General features: G+C 39.0%; 1 long non-coding RNA gene across 1 annotated transcript in view; it reads left to right on the forward strand.

Moving 5' to 3' along the window:
* Positions 1-9,917: 9,917 nt before the first annotated feature.
* LOC121654424 overlaps positions 9,918-16,230 on the forward strand; it is an 11,993-nt gene continuing 5,680 nt past the window's right edge. The window contains exons 1-3 of the long non-coding RNA XR_006012952.1: positions 9,918-10,190; positions 13,432-13,715; positions 14,176-14,463. This is a non-coding gene — a long non-coding RNA (uncharacterized LOC121654424). The remainder of the gene's footprint in view (positions 10,191-13,431; positions 13,716-14,175; positions 14,464-16,230) is intronic.

Here is a 16,230-nt window from a genome sequence, read left to right on the forward strand (position 1 = left end):
ACAAGAGGGAAAACCAAACATGACAAAACTGAAACCTAAAACATGAACATAACAAGAATTATAAACCAAGAACAAGACCGAACTAAACATGACAAAATCCAAAATCCTAAACCATGAACACACACCAAAACCCAGAAACCGTGACAATCTCTTGTTATAATTTCTTTAACAACATTTATGCAGAAACTCTGTGTAGAGCTGTGTTAATGAGATAATGCTGAGGTTCTAGAGATGGGGAGTATTAATTTTTTAACTTTACTTAAGTTAATGTTTCTTTTCCCTTAAATAAAATCACAGCTATTTTTAAGGCACCCTGGACTGATCGGATTTTTCTTTTAAGTAGAATGTGAGTAGTTTAACTTAACTCACATAACTGCATAATTTTGGTTGTATTGATGCAAATGGCATAAGAATTGTCACAATTCTGATTACGAGCAGAAGTTTAAAATTAAAGGATTTTTTTCTTTTAACTCTTAATACAGCATAAAAAAAATTCTCCTTTGACATTTTTGTGCAACTTTCTGCAGTGTAAATATTTTATCAATGTTTTAATTGATTCATGATCATAAGAGACTGAGGTTCTTTTTTTTCACCAATTGTCCCTATTTTATCCATCTATGGTAAATAAAGTTCTAAAGGGGGCAATAACATCATAGGTGTGACACTCATTACATAATTTGATTTGACATCACACAAAAATAGAAATTCAAGAATTAATGTTGAAGTCAAATTTAGACACTTTCAGATTCTGATAAACCCGCCAATAAAACAACCTCGGGCTCCTCAGCTAGGAACTGCTATTTCACCATCTAATCCTGGAACGTCTCCTGGTGGCGGAGACGTCTTCCTGTCTCTCCCTGCCAGGGGCACTGACAGAGATTTTGTGCCCCATGATAAGAAACTAAAGTGACTAGTACTTCATATTTAAAAACCCATCTATCTTTTTTTTAAAAATAGAAATACAAAATAACCTCTTCTATGAAAATGAAATGCATTTATAATCTGTGGAGAAACAAATCTCAGCTAAACCACACCATCACTATCCAGCTGTTCTATTATATAGTATCTCCAGTTATGTAATGTCATGTTTAATAGCATCACAATCATTATTTCTGGTGGCCTCCCACTATTTGTTTTACTTAAAGGTGTTTTCAGTGATTTCACCAACAATGTGCGTGTTTGTTTTTAGCAGCTTGCTAAACGTTTGCCTGCCTTGATTATTTGACTAAAACAGTGAAGTGTATAAAATCCAGAGTTTTCTTCAGAAATATGAGCTAATATGGAGCAAAGTGAGCTAACGTATATAGACAAAGTTTAGAAGAAACAACAAGCTGATGTTCCACAACTTTCAATCAGACGAGCTGACTCAAACCAGTTCAGTGCCAGAAAGTCCCACCCACCTTTTCAGCCGTTGTAGTGAGATGTTCTGGTTGATCCAGTAGTACCAGGACTGGAACGTTTCTGCTGTCTGTGTTCAAGCGCATATAAAAGAGGACTTTGACTTTAGGGTTAGGGTCAGATTTGTGATATCATATAATCAGATTCCACCCACCAAGCTGGCTGCTGAAAAGGTGGAAGGATTTGGACTTGTTTGAACGGATTTGTAAATGTATTTAACACTTGCAGATGTGGACTTGGTCCGTTCATGTTCATATGTTCACTCTTTCTAATGTGATAGAAGTTATAAAACATTATGTCTCAGTTTTAGCTTCGTAATGCGTCTCCAGGGATGGCTCATACGTGGCGGCTTCATGATGGATTGTGGAGACTTTGTGTGTTAAGTTAAAACAGATGGAGTCTGTGTAGTTTGGGATTTGTAGGGTTTGGTTTTCATAGTTTCAGGCTTAAACAAAAACAGGAAACTGAGTCACAAACAAAGTTTTCTTCTGTCTTACCGTCAGTTTCTGCCTGCTGAGGACAGACTGAAGGAAAACAGTGAGTCCTGAAAATTTTACGTTTAATTCTTTAACAGACCTCAGTATCAGGAATAAAAGCATATATGTATATATATATATATATATATATATATACATATTTATTTACATATTTTATTTGTATGTTTATATATATATATATTAACATACAAATAAAATATGTAAATAAAACCATGTAAAAGTGTAACTGAATCAAAATAATTTTGTTTTTCTTTGATTTTTTTGGACATGGCGAGGGGCCTTCTTTGCTTTTTTTTTAAATAAAATTTCAAACAAAAAAAGTAATTTAAATCAAAACTTTAAAGTTTTAAAAAGGTTTTAGGATGAAGTTAAATATCAAGTACAAAACTCTGATTGGATGTTTAACAACACACACCCGGACACACAATAATATCCAGTTATAATGAAGAATAATACACAATAAATTCCAATAAGCCTCATTGATTGTTTGGTCCTGTTGTTTTCATGTTTCTGCAGTTATTCCAGAATTCAGCTGTTCATTCTCACATGTAACATGTTTGTTCCTCACACTGAATTTATTCTGCATTAATTGGAAAAACTTGTGAATTGGTTTGATAATTGATCATTTTTAACTCTGTACATATTGTGAACAATTTTAAAAATGATCAGATTATTAAATTTCTGTCTTTCTAGTGTGATGAACAGTGAGTTTTTAATTCTGTATGATTGGATTTAATAATGATTCTCAGAGGTTTTTAAAGATGAAAGACTGAATTTGTTGTTGTTTCCATGTGTGTCCCAGACGTAATTAGTCATGTATGGTGTGCAGTCTACCATGATGACTGATTTAAAAAGTTTTTCAGCCCAGTTTAGGAGGTTCTGGGCTTTGAAGTTATTCCACATCAAGTCCAATCCCAAAGGAGGAAAGGGGTGCACGAGGCTTAGACTGCCTGATCCTGTGTGGCCACATCCACCCAGAGACGAGCTATTTTCTATACGTCTACACGTGGAAGCAGGATAAAAAAACTAGATGGAAATAAATCAACATAATGAAAAACCGTTTAACACGACTGGTTTTCTTCAGGTCTGCATGGTGCAGTGTTCTTTAATTCTCTCCTTTGGTTTGTGGGTTTCAGATGGTGGACGCTACAGAGGAACAATGGAAGGAAGCACTGAGACAAATCTTTGAACAGCTGACCAATGACCAGATCAGGAAGGTGGCGAATGATCTTGGATTCGAACGGAAAAAAATACATAAGAAATTCAAAGAGGAATTACCTACAAAAATCATTCAGAGGTTTGGAGTCAAAAAATCTGTTTCTAAAATCAACCAGAAGTTGAAAATCATGAGGAACGATGCTGCTGTCCAGCAGCTGCTGCGTCCCTTCCTTGAAGAAGAAGAACCTGACGATGAGTTCATACAGAAAATCAGGGAAAATAGAAGATAGAACATAGAATGTAGAACATAGAACATAGAATATAGAAGATAGAACATAGAATGTAGAACATAGAACATAGAACATAGAACATAGAATATAGAACATAGAACATAGAACAAAGAATGTAGAACATAGAACATAGAATATAGAACATAGAATGTAGAACATAGAACATAGAATATAGAATATAGAACACAGAATATAGAACATAGAACACAGAATATAGAACATAGAACATAGAATATAGAACATAGAACACAGAATATAGAACATAGAACATAGAACATAGAACACAGAATATAGAACATAGAACATAGAATATAGAACACAGAATATAGAACATAGAATATAGAACACAGAATATAGAACATAGAATATAGAACACAGAATATAGAACATAGTACATAGAATATAGAACACAGAATATAGAACATAGAATATAGAACATAGAACACAGAATATAGAACATAGAATATAGAACATAGAAGATAGAATATAGGACATAGAACATAGAACACAGAATATAGAACAAAGAATATAGAACACAGAATATAGAACATAGAACATAGAACATAGAATATAGAACATAGAACATAGAACATAGAATATAGAACATAAAACATAGAATATAGAAGATAGAACATAGAATATAGAACATAGAACATAGAAAATAGAACATAGAACATAGAATGTAGAACATAGAATATAGAACATAGAACATAGAATGCAGAACAAAGAACATAGAACATAGAACAAAAAACATAGAACATAGAATGTGGAACATAGAACATAGAATATAGAACATAGAACATAAAACAGAGAACATAGAACATAGAACATAGAATATAGCATATAGAACATAAAACATAGAACATAGAATGTAGAACATAGAACATAGAATGTAGAACATAGAACATAGAATATAGAACATAGAACATAGAATGTAGAACATAGAACATAGAATACAGAATATAGAACATGGAACATAAAACATAGAACATAGAACATAGAACATAGAATATAGAACATAGAATATAGAACATAGAACATAGAATATAGAACATAGAACATAGAACATAGAATATAGAACACAGAATATAGAACATAGAATATAGAACACAGAATGTAGAACATAGAATATAGAACATAGAATATAGAACATAGTACATAGAATATAGAACACAGAATATAGAACATAGTACATAGAATATAGAACACAGAATATAGAACATAGAACACAGAATATAGAACATAGAATATAGAACATAGAAGATAGAATATAGAACATAGAACATAGAACACAGAATATAGAACAAAGAATATAGAACACAGAATATAGAACATAGAACATAGAATATAGAACATAGAACACAGAATATAGAACATAAAACATAGAACATAGAAGATAGAACATAGAATGTAGAACATAGAACATAGAATATAGAACATAGAATGTAGAACATAGAACATAGAATATAGAACATGGAACATAGAATGTAGAACATAGAAAATAGAATATAGAACATAGAACATAGAATGTAGAACATAGAACATAGAATATGGAACATAGAATGTAGAACATAGAACATAGAATATAGAACATAGAACATAGAATGTAGAACACAGAACATAGAATGTAGAACATAGAACATAGAATATAGAACATAGAACATGGAATGTAGAACATAGAATATAGAACATAGAACATAGAACGTACAACATAGAACATAGAACATAGAATGTACAACATAGAACATAGAATATAGAATATAGAATATAGAACATAGAACATAAAACATAGAACATAAAACAGAGAACATAGAACATAGAACATAGAATATAGCATATAGAACATAAAACAGAGAACATAGAACATAGAATATAGCATATAGAACATAAAACAGAGAACATAGAATGTAGAACATAGAACATGAAACATAGAACATAGAATGTAGAACATAGAACATAGAATATAGAACATAGAATGTAGAACATAGAACATAGAACATAGAATGTAGAATGTAGAACATAGAACATAGTATATAGAATATAGAACATAGAACATAGAATGTAGAACATAGAACATAGAATATAGAATATAGAACATGGAACATAAAACATAGAACATAGAACATAGAATATAGAACATAGAACATAGAATATAGAACATAGAACACAGAATATAGAACATAGAACATAGAATATAGAACATAGAATATAGAACACAGAATATAGAACATAGAACACAGAATATAGAACAGAACAGAGAACATAGAATATAGAACATAGAATATAGAACACAGAATATAGAACATAGAATATAGAACATAGAACATAGAATGTAGAACATAGAACATAGAATGTAGAACATAGCACATAGAATATAGAATATAGAACATAGAACATAAAACAGAGAACATAGAACATAGAATATAGCATATAGAACATAAAACAGAGAACATAGAACATAGAATATAGCATATAGAACATAAAACAGAGAACATAGGACATAGAATGTAGAACATAGAACATAAAACATAGAACATAGAATGTAGAACATAGAACATAGAATATAGAACATAGAATTTAGAACATAGAACATAGAACGTAGAATGTAGAACATAGAACATAGAATACAGAATATAGAACATGGAACATAAAACATAGAACATAGAACATAGAATATAGAACATAGAATATAGAACATAGAACATAGAACACAGAATATAGAACATAGAATATAGAACATAGAATATAGAACACAGAATATAAAACATAGAACATAGAACATAGAACACAGAATATAGAACATAGAACATAGAATATAGAACATAGAACATAGAATATAGAACACAGAATATAGAACATAGAACATAGAATATAGAACATAGAACACAGAATATAGAACATAGAACATAGAACATAGAACACAGAATATAGAACATAGAATATAGAACATAGAACATAGAATATAGAACATAGAACATAGAATATAGAACACAGAATATAGAACATAGAATATAGAACACAGAATATAGAACATAGAATATAGAACACAGAATATAGAACATAGAACATAGAATATAGAACATAGAATATAGAACATAGAACACAGAATATAGAACATAGAATATAGAACATAGAACATAGAATATAGAACTTAGAACATAGAACACAGAATATAGAACAAAGAATATAGAACACAGAATATAGAACATAGAACATAGATTATAGAACATAGAACATAGAACATAAAACATAGAATATAGAACATAGAATATAGAACATAGAACATAGAATATAGAACACAGAATATAGAACATAGAACAGAATAGTTTTATTGTCACTGCAGTGAATAATACAACATTTAAAAAAGCTCTTACACACTCACACAAACACACGCGCATACATGCCCACAGGCATACAGGCATTCAAACATACAGTTAATACACTGTAAAACATTTAAAACATTAAGTTGCATCAGTGAATATAAAAGGGTCCAGGGGCGGATCAGACGGTGGCGGTGGGGGGCCGTGTGATGGCGGGGCTCATGGACAGCTGAGGGGTAGAAGCTTTTCCTCAGCCAGAGGGCAGCAAGGAGAAGACATGGTGGAAGGGGCGATGATGATTCTGCAGGCCTTGCTCTGGCAGCGTGATCTGTAGATGTCTTTCAGGAAGGGAGGGCGAGACCGGTGAGTTTACTGCCCTCTGCAGCAGCTCTGCTTCTGTTCTGTCGATGTTTGTGGACATCAGCCGGTCAGTCTGCGACCCTCATCCCTGCATGCTCATCGTTGTTTGAGATGAGACCTATGACGGCTGTATCCTCTGCAAACGAGCAGTCCCAGGTGTAGAGGGAGTACCGGGCCGCGCTGAGCACACATCCTTGAGGTGCTCCTATACTAAGTGTCAGGACAGGGGAGGTGTGGGACCAAGTCTCACTGTTTGTGGAGTTCAGAAAGTCTCTGATCCACAGACTCAGATGTTCATGAAGACCCAGGTCCCGTACCGTCCTGACTAGCATGCTGGGACAACAGTATTAAAAGCAGAGCTAAAATCCATGAATAAAAGCCTCACTTATGACAGTGAGAGATTAAAATGTCTGTTAAAACATCTGGGTCCTTCCTCTTGATGGCAGTGAGGTGGACTCAGCTCCTTATATAAAAGTTGATGTGTGTTCTTCAACATAAAAAACCCTCAGATAACATCTGACCTCAGTCTTTATGTACAATAACAAGTTATCTAAAGTTCTTTGAAAGTTTCCCAAAGTTGTTTTGTGCAACTGATTTAGTTTTTTTTTTTTTTTTTTTTTTTTTTAAATACAGTAGAAAATGAAAGCTGGCCGTTAATTTGGCTCATGATGAATAAAGCAGCTAAAAAACTAACAAACCAATACAACACCGATAATCTGTGACAGATTCGAGTCTTGTCCTCAGTCGGGAATGCTGGGGTAAGTCCTGGTCCTGGTTTATCCCTGGACGCATTAAATCGCTGCCTCCTTCTGGGTTTTATTAAAGTCTCGCCAAGCTGAGTCCACCTGTGTCCCACTCTGGGATGGAGATAATCATTCATGCCTTCTTTTCATTGTATCTTAACTACACAAAGTCGTTTTCTGTCGTCTGTTCTGGTCAGAAGGAGAAAACAAAACGAACCCGGTGGGAAAAAAACCTTTTACTATAAACTATGAACCATTAAAGGAGAGTTTAACCCTTAAACAGCTGATCTGACATTTTACTTTACTACAAAACATTTTATCAGAATTTCTCACCGTTATATAAACATCTCTTTCTTTTTGTGAAATGCAGTGATGGGAGCAGCTTCACCTTCCAGCGAGGAGGAGGTGAACGGGGGTCTTCTGAGGCGGTAGGAGTCCAACAAGATTTTATTTAATCCAAATTCTGTGATATGACTGAAGTTAAACATTGAACCGTCTGCAGGACGAGGAGGAGGACGATGATGTCGTTCTCTTCCTCGCCACCCGGATCTCAGCATGTTTTCCTGTTTTTCTTCCAGAGGAGGTCCGTCTGAGTCTGACCTTCAGCTTCAGGTGAACAACTTGGCTGCAGAAATTGAAAACCTGAAACTGGAAATAAAGCAGCTGAAGAATCCTGGAGAAGGAAGCTAACCTGCCAGACACGTGCACACCTTGTTCTTCTTTCTAGATACTCTCATTCTTCTGTGGGCTTTATGTAGTAAAACTGCCCTCTTAACTTAAAAAAAATAAATAAAATTTTTCTGTATTTGAGTTCATTTGTGTTGAATTTTCTGAGAGAAAACATTTACCGGATGTGAAGAGGTGGTTCTGTCTGGTCTCTTCACCTTCAGCCTCTTCCTCCTCATCCTCTCCAGGGGTTTTCTGCTCTTCCTGATTGGTTGACAAGAACTTTGACAAGCGAAACAGATCTTGTGTTTTCTGAAGGATCCACCTGAAGCTGCACACGCAGACGGAGCAGCAACCCAGTCGGATCGCGTGCTGCCTCGGTGGGAAGATGAGGGAGGAGGTTCCTGTTTACCAGCTATTAATCACTACATGTAGTCATCTCAGTGGGCCAATGACGGATGGGATACATTGATGACATGATTTCCCTAAATAGTTCCTTCATAATTATGTATCATTTTGCATAATTAGTTTTGCATTATGCATAATTTTCAAGTCATCAACCGTTAAAATTCAAATGTTATTGAACAAATCGTCCAATGAAAACAGTATTTTTTTTCTAAAGTAAAAATAAATTAAAATGCACTTTTCCAAATTATTACACACAACAGTCAAAACATTTTCGACTGTAAAAACTGAATTTTGTTGTCATTTGTTGAATTTCCAGCACCAGGAGGTCATGATACTAAAAAATCAAACCCATCTTAACTCCGGACCCTTTTCTAGCAGCATCCACTCAACTTGTGAGATTTTTAGTTTCTGGTTGAACTTCTTTGCAGGTCGTCAGGAAAGCCTCCCCGAGCTGCTGCTTGGATGAGAACTGCCTCCCACCCTCAAAGATCTTTAGCTCGAGGATCCTCCAAAGGTTCTTAAGAGGGCTGAGGTCAGGGGAGGATGGGGGCCACACCACGAATTTCATCTTCTGCTAACAGCAGTTAATGATGCAGAGGTTTTCCTTGCAGCGTGATGGTGCATCGTCAGACATGAAGAGGATTCTGTTATGGAAAGCACGGTTCTTCTTTTTGGACCATGGAAGGAAGTGGTCAGTCAGAAACGCCACATCCTTTTCACACCTTCAGGGACTCTGAAGGGACCGATCAGCTCTCTCCCCATGATTCCAGCCCAAACAGACTCTGAAACCTCTGTGCTGACGTTGCAGCGTTGCTGGGAGATGGTGGTGATGTAGCTGCAAACCTCTGGATGATCCTACACCTTGATGTTCACAGGACTCCAGAAGCAGCAGCTTCAAATACCTGCTGCTTTGTAGCACCAGCTGCTCTGTTAATGCTTTCTATTTGTCTGGCAGTGTTACAACCCCGGCTCTGCAGGGAAAGGGGTTACACGTTCAAACAACTTTTCCTCACGTCATAAACGTCCCAACAGCCTCCACACGCCGTCGCCGCATGATGACGAACCCACAGGGTGGGGTGTATTTCCCGCTCAGGGCCAAGAAGACGGAGGAATGACAACAAGTCATAAGGAAACAAACTGAAACCATTTAATCCTGAGGTTTACTGTCTTTACTTGTCTCAGCTGGAGCTTCAGATAAATGCTACGTGCTGTAACTTGTTAGCATCTGTAATCTGTTGTTGTCCCACAGCGGGAATATTCACATATTTGCCTCCAAGCCAGAATAGAAGACCCGTCCTGCAGACGCCATGAACGCCATGAACAAAGCAACCTGCGGTAGAAGAAGAAAAGGTGAATATGAATTAAATACTGAACACAAAAATAAATTGGCATGGGAAATAAATCCAGTAACAACCATAACCATAGAAACGTGGAACAACAGAACCACAAACCACCGAGAAACAAAGAGCAGACGTTTATAATCAACTCTGAACCAACTTTTTAAACATCTAGACATAAGACAGTGAAATAAAGGCTGTTTTCCTACTGCACGTCTAAACTAAATGAGTGAAATAACATCATATCCCTCATGAGTTGAAAGGAACAGGCAGAAAAAAGTGGAGTTTATAAAACATTTAAAACATTTCTAGCTAACAAGATGGATAAACTCAAAGTGCTAACAAGGACACGAAAGCAATACAGAGAAAGAGGCTTCATGTGTTTCACTGAGACAAGGTTGCAGGAACAAATCCTGGATTTAATGCAACACGATGTTAAGGCTGTTCGAGTGTGTCGGGTGTGTTGAGTGTGTTGAGTGTGTCGGGTGTGTCGAATGTGTCGGGTGTGTGGAGTGTGTCGGGTGTGTGGGGTGTGTCGGGTGTGTTGAGTGTGTCGGGTGTGTGGAGTGTGTCGGGTGTGTGGAGTGTGTCGGCTGTGTCAGGTGTGTGGAGTGTGTCGGGTGTGTGGAGTGTGTCGGGTGTGTTGAGTGTGTCGGGTGTGTCGGGTGTGTCGAATGTGTCGGGTGTGTCGGGTGTGTCGGGTGTGTGGAGTGTGTCGGGTGTGTGGGGTGTGTCGGGTGTGTTGAGTGTGTCGGGTGTGTCGGGTGTGTGGAGTGTGTCGGGTGTGTGGAGTGTGTCGGGTGTGTCAGGTGTGTGGAGTGTGTCGGGTGTGTCGAATGTGTCGGGTGTGTCGAGTGTGTGGGGTGTGTCGAGTATGTTGGGTGTGTGGGGTGTGTTGAGTGTGTCGGGTGTGTGGAGTGTGTTGGGTGTGTGGAGTGTGTTGGGTGTGTGGAGTGTGTCGGGTGTGTCGGGTGTGTGGAGTGTGTTGGGTGTGTGGAGTGTGTTGGGTGTGTCGGGTGTGTGGAGTGTGTTGGGTGTGTGGAGTGTGTGGAGTGTGTTGGGTGTGTTGGGTGTGTGTGGAGTGTGTTGGGTGTGTGGAGTGTGTCGGGTGTGTCGGGTGTGTGGAGTGTGTTGGGTGTGTGGAGTGCGTGTTGGGTGTGTGGAGTGTGTTGGGTGTGTGGAGTGCGTGTTGGGTGTGTGGAGTGTGTGGAGTGTGTCGGGTGTGTCGGGTGTGTGGAGTGAGTGGAGTGTGTTGGGTGTGTGGAGTGTGTTGGGTGTGTTGGGTGTGTGGAGTGTATTGGGTGTGTGGAGTGTGTTGGATGTGTCGGGTGTGTGGAGTGTGTTGGGTGTGTGGAGTGTGTGGGGTGTGTTGGGTGTGTCGGGTGTGTGGAGTGTATTGGGTGTGTGGAGTGTGTGGAGTGTGTTGGGTGTGTTGGGTGTGTGGAGTGTGTTGGGTGTGTGGAGTGTGTGGAGTGTGTTGGGTGTGTGGAGTGTGTCGGGTGTGTGGAGTGTGTGGAGTGTGTTGGGTGTGTTGGGTGTGTCGGGTGTGTGGAGTGTGTTGGGTGTGTGGAGTGCGTGGAGTGTGTTGGGTGTGTGGAGTGTGTGGAGTGTGTTGGGTGTGTTGGGTGTGTGGAGTGTGTTGGGTGTTTGGAGTGTGTTGGGTGTGTTGGGTGTGTGGAGTGTGTGGAGTGTGTTGGGTGTGTTGGGTGTGTGGAGTGTGTTGGGTGTGTTGGGTGTGTGGAGTGTGTGGAGTGTGTTGGGTGTGTCGGGTGTGTGGAGTGTGTGGAGTGTGTTGGGTGTGTGGAGTGTGTTGGATGTGTGGAGTGTGTGGAGTGTGTGGAGTGTGTTGGGTGTGTTGGGTGTGTGGAGTGTGTTGGATGTGTGGAGTGTGTGGAGTGTGTTGGGTGTGTTGGGTGTGTGGAGTGTGTGGAGTGTGTTGGGTGTGTTGGGTGTGTGGAGTGTGTTGGATGTGTGGAGTGTGTGGAGTGTGTGGAGTGTGTTGGGTGTGTCGGGTGTGTGGAGTGTGTGGAGTGTGTTGGGTGTGTTGGGTGTGTGGAGTGTGTTGGATGTGTGGAGTGTGTGGAGTGTGTTGGGTGTGTTGGGTGTGTGGAGTGTTTCGGGTGTGTCGGGTGTGTGGAGTGTGTGGAGTGTGTTGGGTGTGTGGAGTGTGTTGGGTGTGTTGGGTGTGTGGAGTGTTTCGGGTGTGTCGGGTGTGTGGAGTGTGTGGAGTGTGTTGGGTGTGTGGAGTGTGTTGGGTGTGTTGGGTGTGTGGAGTGTTTCGGGTGTGTCGGGTGTGTGGAGTGTGTGGAGTGTGTTGGGTGTGTGGAGTGTGTTGGGTGTGTCGGGTGTGTGGAGTGTGTGGAGCGTGTTGGGTGTGTGGAGTGTGTTGGGTGTGTCGGGTGTGTCGGGTGTGTGGAGTGTGTTGGGTGTGTTGGGTGTGTGGAGTGTTTCGGGTGTGTGGAGTGTGTTGGGTGTGTTGGGTGTGTGGAGTGTGTGGAGTGTGTTGGGTGTGTGGAGTGTGTTGGGTGTGTGGAGTGTGTTGGGTGTGTGGAGTGTGTCGGGTGTGTCGGGTGTGGAGCGTGTTGGGTGTGTTGGGTGTGTGGAGTGTGTTGGGTGTGTTGGGTGTGTGGAGTGTGTTGGGTGTGTTGGGTGTGTGGAGTGTGTTGGGTGTGTGGAGTGTATTGGGTGTGTTGGGTGTGTGGAGTGTGTTGGGTGTGTTGGGTGTGTGGAGTGTGTTGGGTGTGTGGAGTGTATTGGGTGTGTTGGGTGTGTGGAGTGTGTTGGGTGTGTTGGGTGTGTGGAGTGTGTTGGGTGTGTTGGGTGTGTGGAGTGTGTTGGGTGTGTGGAGTGTATTGGGTGTGTTGGGTGTGTGGAGTGTGTTGGGTGTGTTGGGTGTGTGGAGTGTGTTGGGTGTGTTGGGTGTGTGGAGTGTGTTGGGTATGGAGCGTGTTGGGTGTGTGGAGTGTGTTGGGTGTGTGGAGTGTGTTGGGTGTGTGGAGTGTGTTGGGTGTGTTGGATGTGTGGAGCGTGTTGGAAACAACTTTATCGGTAAATGTTTTAGAGGAGTTTCTCTGCTTTTCTGTCCAGAGTAGAATGCTGACCAAGGTACTAAAAATAATGGGGGCGGTTGTTATTCAGGGCGTGTTCTTATACTCGTGAACTTTTACTGTGTATTAATATGTTTTTATATTAATTCCCACAGTTCTGACAGAAACGTGGTGGAGTTAATGGTCTAATTCCTCTCTGTGTTTCAGAGACGAAGATTTCACCAGCAGACTGGAAAAAAACTCTGAACTCCATCATCGAACAGCTGAGTGACTTACAGTACCGTAAGATGCTGGAATATCTGGAAAGAATTCCCAGATATCTAAAGAATTCCGAGTGCAGAGTAGAGATGACCCAGATAATGATTGAACACTACGGAGAAGAGGAGTCCATCTCTGCTGTCAGAGATGTGATGGAGCAGATGCTGAAGTCCAGGTCCTACTGCAGCCCTTCGTAGACAAACTGAGGAAGAAACGGGAGACAAAGAAAAAGAGTGAGTTGTGTTACATTTATATCTAGTTTTTATTTTTTCCCCTCAGCTTTTCCACATTTATTTATTTCCACGTTAAATAACAGCACTGAAGGATCATTTGGAGTCAAAGCTGTAAATTTGGATTTTTCATTTCATAAATTTGTCACATTTTTAAGAAGATAAAATGAATAAAATCAGTTAATTTGGCCAGTTCACACACAAAAGTACAGTTTTTCTACTTGACCAGATGACGTCATCAATACTCCCAGATCTGAGAAAATGACTGAAAACGTGCTGTTAGATAAATACCTAAAAACATGTTCGTTAAAAACAAGCCTCCTGGTTTTTACAGAAATGTCTCCAGATCATCTGAATCTATAAACGATGGAAGATCGAGTCTGTTCCCTGAAATTTCCCCACAGCTTGTTGAATGTTTGTTTTCCTGAACAGGAACTAATTTCCTTTGTCTCGTTTCTCTCAGAGATGTCAACAGCCTGGAAAAACACAATGAGGAGCATCTTCAAGCAGCTGAAAACAGCCCAGTACAGGCGGATGCTGGAAGTTCTCAGTCTTCCAGCACCACAAAGGATGTCTGCTAAATTTAAAAATGACTTGCCCCAAAAAGTCCTTGAAAACTTCGGATTAGAAAAATCCATCATTAAAATCCAGGCAGCGATGGCAGAGATTCCCAGGAAAGACCCTAAAGTCCAGAATCTGCTGCAGCCCTTTGTGGACGAACTGAGGAAGAAGCAGGATGAAGAGTAAAAGCGTGAGTTCCCACATTTCCAAACCAGCTCCATGAATGTGGCGCTGCTTTTTATTTATAAGATACATTTCTGACAAAAAGAAAAGCAACCCAATGTGCCTTACAGCAAAAACAAATATAAACATTTAACAGTGAAAAATTAAAAACAAAAATAAATAATTCAGCTTCCATGAGCTCGGCAAGATAAAACTGTTTTCAGCCTTAAACACGATGCAGACTGTTAATTAGTTCGATTATTTATTATTTAACATGTAATAAGAAACAAATACCCAAACATTAACAGACAGACAAATAATAATTTGTGCTGGCAATGATTACATTTTTTAATCGCGATTAATTGCATAAAATGTTGCGATTAATCACAATTAAGCTCATTGCTACGCGCAAAATGTCATTTTTCTGTAAAAGAAGGCCTACAGCTACAGTAAATGAAGAAAATGCAGTAAATTTTACAAACACTAAATCAGGGATGTTCAAGTTGCGGCTCCAGAGCAGCATTTGGGTCTCTGGACCTTCCACAATGGCTCTAAATACACGGCTAAAAATGCTGAAGAACTAACTCATGTTTTTAAATATTGATATAATAACAAATGCAGGTTTTTCGGCACATTTTCTGTTTGTTCCCATGGAATAATTGCATTGAATTTCCACAACGTGATGAGTTTATCTATTTTTCTCTTCATTAGGTTGGTGCTTATTTTCTTTTTTTTCTTTAACTAAGTTTTTACATCCCATAAAAGTTGTGTTTGTCTTTATTTTAAAACCTAAAAATAGAAATAAAAATGTGGTTCTCAAAAAAATTACAATAAATTTTCTTATAGTAGATATTTATAAAATATATTTATAAAATATTATAACTTGTCATTTTTTGCGTCTCTAAGGTAGTTTTATTTAGCTGGCTGAGGGAAAAATGTCTCTTTGGATTGGAAAGGCTGCAGACCCCTGCACTAAACACATAAACAGGTTTAGCAGCAGTTTTCTCTTTAAACAGCAACAGTTAAAATATTTCTTCATATAAAATCACATATTTATGAGAAAGAAGGATGAAATGTTCAGGATTTACTAACTAAAAGGTAAAAAGTCAGCAGGATGAATTTAAAGCTGTGAAGCTGCTTCCTTCTAAACACAGAAGGAACAATATGTGATGAATATCAGCATCAGGTGAACAGACAGAAAGCAGGATTAGAATCTCACAGCTTCTAGATGGTGAGGAGAGAGAAATATTCACAATATGCACAATAACTTCCATCCATGCACCTTCACTGCTTCATTATCCAGGTTTCTGGATATAATTTCTCTAAACTTTCATTCTTAGCTTGACTGTTTAGCTTCACCTGCAGCCTCCACTACCGGGAGTTAAAGGTTAACATCTTGTTTCCGGGTGTAGCGTCAGGTCTGTAGATGTAACTATAAACATGTGTGGTATCCACAGAAAGTCCAGAATCTCAGCTACCAGCTCAGTAAAACCATTTCTATCATCAACAAACACAGTTAAGACAACAATAATTAAAAGACAAGGTACACAAAGTCCAAACACACATGTAAACACAGATGACGTCTTCCCGTGTCCCGATGGCATGAACATGAACAAACGGCTCCTCTACTGAAAGCTCACATCTCACAGATTCCACAGCTGGAAGTTTCATCTCGCTACGACCAAGATTCACCGAACCAGAGGCAGAAGAAGACCCGATTTATGCTTCATGTTTGTAAAAGTCAGAAAACATGTCTTACCTTTGCTGTCTGGCCTCAAAACATTTTCATCCACCA

The sequence above is a fragment of the Melanotaenia boesemani genome, chromosome 15, assembly GCF_017639745.1.
Source record: "Melanotaenia boesemani isolate fMelBoe1 chromosome 15, fMelBoe1.pri, whole genome shotgun sequence".
Taxonomy (NCBI): domain Eukaryota; kingdom Metazoa; phylum Chordata; class Actinopteri; order Atheriniformes; family Melanotaeniidae; genus Melanotaenia; species Melanotaenia boesemani.